This window comes from Montipora foliosa, chromosome 2, assembly GCF_036669935.1.
Source record: "Montipora foliosa isolate CH-2021 chromosome 2, ASM3666993v2, whole genome shotgun sequence".
NCBI classification, from domain to species: domain Eukaryota; kingdom Metazoa; phylum Cnidaria; class Anthozoa; order Scleractinia; family Acroporidae; genus Montipora; species Montipora foliosa.
In genome coordinates, this window is record NC_090870.1 from 40,449,497 (window position 1) to 40,453,684 (window position 4,188).

Consider the following 4,188-nt stretch of genomic DNA (forward strand, 5'->3'; position numbering starts at 1 on the left):
AACTATACCATGCTTCTTGGTACACATTACACTTTCAAACTTGGAAGCATGAGCGAAATCGATTTTTCAAGGTCTGCCACAGAATTCAAAGGTTGCTTGATTTTTACGGACATTCACTCTTAAGAAGATAATTATATGAAAAATTTTCAATTAAAAAGCCTGACCTTACTGCCAACGTGGATAGCTTCCCTCCTGTGTGGTTCTTTTTCAAATCCAACGCAATTTGAGCCATTTCTCAATTTCATGGTTGTCAATGGTTATAATAAAATTCCAAGGCTGGAAGCTAAATTCTCAGGTGCCACCAATTTGAGTCAAATATTCCTAGATAAAATGTTCCCACGGTCACAATTCCACATCACAATCATTTGCAAAGATTGAACTTTCATCTCAACCCACCATCAATGCAATAGCAGTCCTGCAAGCGACCTCAGGCAGTAATATTGCAGGAACACAGCTTTCTAAACGTAGGCTTCCACACCACAGTGGCCACGGCTACGACGGTTGATAACCAACTGAGCCTTACCGGGGTGGCAGACCACAGTTTTGTCAACCACAAATTTCTTTATTCCCCTGGGTCCGGACATGAATGACTGCATCGACTCAAGCTTTCAAGGAATTAACATGAAAATAAACTTTGTTCTCGTATGATATTACTGAAGCCAGTGAAATTTAATTATTAGCATCTGAGAGAAAACAGTCGTGTCGGTAGACCCAGGGTAATAAAAAATTTGCAGTTGACAGTTTTATTTGCATAAGTAATGTTAATTCCTTGAAGGCTTGATAAATACAGTTACGATCGCGATGAGCCTACTACGTACAAGTCCTATCAAATAGTGAAAGCGGCATGAATGCGCAGAAGTTTGTTCACTACAGCTTTCATTCTCGCATGTTTCAATGCTTTCCAGCTTCCGGAATGTGTCAAGAGGAAGGAGGCCTGGCCGTGATTGGACGACACGCTGAGTCGATGTCATGTCCGGACCCAGGGGATTATAGAAATTTGCAGTGACAAAACTACAGTCTGCCACCCTGGTAAGGCTCAGTTCGCTATCAATGGTCGAAGCTGTGGCCACTATTGTGTGGAAGCGTACGTTTAGAAAGCTGTTTTCCTGCAAGATTACTGCCTGAGGTCGCTCGTAGGACTGCTATTGCGTTGATGGTGGATTGAGATGAAAGTTTAATCTTTGCCAATTGATTGTGATGTGGAATTGTGACCGTGGGAATATTTGACTCAAGTTGGTGGCACCTGAGAATTTAGTTTCCAGCCTTGGGATTTTATTATAACTGTTGACAACCACGAAATTGAGAAATGGCTCAAATCGCGTTGGATCTGGAAAATAACCACACAGGAAGGAAGTTACCCACGTTGGCAATACGGTTAGGCGTTTTAATTGAGAATTTTTTCATATGATTATCTTCTTAAGCTTTTTTTCGGGATTCCCATACAAATCCTTATATTTTTGTTGGCCATGCTCACACTGAGCTTGGGGCACCTGTGGTGATTCATGCAATATCAGTTTTTTGCGTAAAATGTACTGTGCAATGAAGTTTTCTATACAAGAAAGCAAAGAAAATGATTTAATTATTAAAGCAGCAACTGGAAACATCAAAACACGGACAATTTGAAACCTTTTATTTTCACTAACCCTACAGGCAGTAAGAATAAATAACCTGGGGGCTCCGCTTTTAGGCTTGGCTAAATCGACATATTATATGTTGCCTTGGTCCACCAACTAAATCTTTCCTCGCCACAGCTGAAAGGGGATCGTTTAAGGATGTGGTGCAGTAAACGTAGAACATTCTGAGTCCTCAACAGTTCTGTCAAAGTCCCTTCAAAGTTCATTCATAATAAGAACAAGTCCGTTTAGATCAGATATTTACCTCAACTTCATTAGGGAAGGCTTCTCCTATTGTTAGGGTCAAAATGACAAGAGTTCTCTCGTTTTCTTGTAAACAACAACTAAACAATCAAGCAGTGTTCCTTTGCACTTCTGCACTTTCCAGTAGCCTACTCAAGAAAGACATAAAAAATCCTGCGATGTTGGGTAGCCAAATCCGTGCACCTTGCATACTGTAGTGCTTTTCAAACTCACTAACCATCTGCCTCTATTTCCGCTATAATAAAAGTGTCAGTTCTCAGAGCCTCTTCCTTTATATGCCTTCCGGTCATTTCAATTTTTGCTTCCTCGTCTTTAACTTACATAAGGTCACGCATGAATGAGTCAGGAAAGTGCCCTCATAAAATACAGAACTATTTACAATCTAACAAATATTGTAAGCTAAAATATATAAACATTTAAAATAATACAAGATTCGATCAAATGATGAAATGATGCAAACATTGTTGTTCGTTAAAAATCTTGGCAAACATGTTCTTTTTAAAACATGCTACGGAACCTAATTTCAATTGGTATACTATTCCACAGTCTTGTTGCCCAAACAGCGAAAGAGCGTCCACCCTCTGTTTCTCTTATATATTTAGGACAAACAGCATTAATGCTTGAGTATCTAGTGTTGCGGGAGTGCCGCTCATTATTCAAAATTAAGTGTTCATTTAGATAATTCGGCAAATGGCCATTAATTCGCTTATACATTATTAAGCATTTATCTATCTTATGCTGCTCATAAAACGGAATCCAACCTAGCTTGTTAAACAAAGCAACTCATGGTGTCGTGATCGGCATAAGAAATAACGCGTGCTGCTCGTTTTTGCAATCTTAAGACCCTGTAAACCAACTCTTTATCACAATTTTCCCAAACAACATTAGCAGACGACATAACAGGGCGAATAATCCTATTATAAAAATGTCGCTGTTTAAGAGGTAGACAGGCTCGAATCTTACGCAGTATTGCAATATGTTCATTAAATGACAATTTGCTGTCAATTTCTATGCCTAATAAGGTAGCACAGTCCACATTACTGAGCTGTTTTCCGTTTACGATAACATCTATGTCACTTCCATTAATGTTAGCTACACATCTTTTCCCAGTGATCGTGAGTACTTTAGTCTTGTCTTCATTTAATGGGAGCTTATTTGCTGAAGCCCATAATTGAATTTCAGAGACAGACTTATTTAGTGATGCACTTAAGGTGGCTAAGTTTTTTACATTTGCAAAAGCGGTGACAGTCATATCATCTGCGTAAAGGTCCAACTGAGCACTTGCATACAAGGGCAGATCGTTGATAAACAAGATTAAAAATAAAGGACCTAAAATGCTGCCCTGACTGCTGACTCCATGCAACATCAAAGCTTTGCTTGACTCACTCCCATTTACTTCCTATCCAACAAATAAGAGTGACACCAGGCAAGCTCCCAGTTAACTATACCATACTGTTCCAACTTGCACAACAATAGCTTACGGTCCACCATGTCGAAAGCCTTTCGATAATCAACTAAGACCAAGCGCATACATGACTAGTAACCATAAAACTCCAAAGACTTTCTTCAGTGTTGGTCACTTGTTGTTCCTGTAAATTCGTTTTTGTGGGCGTTGCAGGTAGGCGCTGAAGGGAGTTCTCTTAATCATAAGTAGAATTTTTGAAAATGTGAAAAGAAAGCTCCAGGAGCTGATCAATGATAAAGATGACTGCTCGACATCACAGCAATCTGCTCCCCAACCCTCGACAAGTGGTCCAAGTGATCCTGACGCCAGTTTTGCCACCAGAACTGCAGAAAACTTTAGGTAAAGTTTTCCACATGCTGTCATTTGAACGTTCTCTTTTTTTCTCCATAAGAGAATCATCATCAGCTTAAGAGACCTCTTCAAAATAAAATCCGCTTTTTCAAACATGGTACTTTAGTAAATGCATAAACGTGGAGAAGCCCTTTTCGCTCTAAAAATCTGCCATTTGAAAACACGAAAGGAAGAATTTCAAGGATTCTGGTGTGGAATAGCTTTCAAGTTAATTTCTGCATTCTTATGAAGTATTAACTTAAGATTTAAGGTTTTTGTACAGACACTCTGAGCAAGTGGACGTGTTCCTGTAAGCTCCTCACATTGGGATAAAATAAACTTTCAATAATGTCTGGAAAAGCGAACAAATCTAAACTACAACATCAAAATGATTCAATGCTGAAAGAGCTTAAAACTTTGCGTACTGAATTTAGCCGAATTCAAGAGTGTTTAACATTGCGTGTGGCTGAAGAAAGCAAACATGGCAGCCAGAGTCAACCAGATCCTGAAACTGCC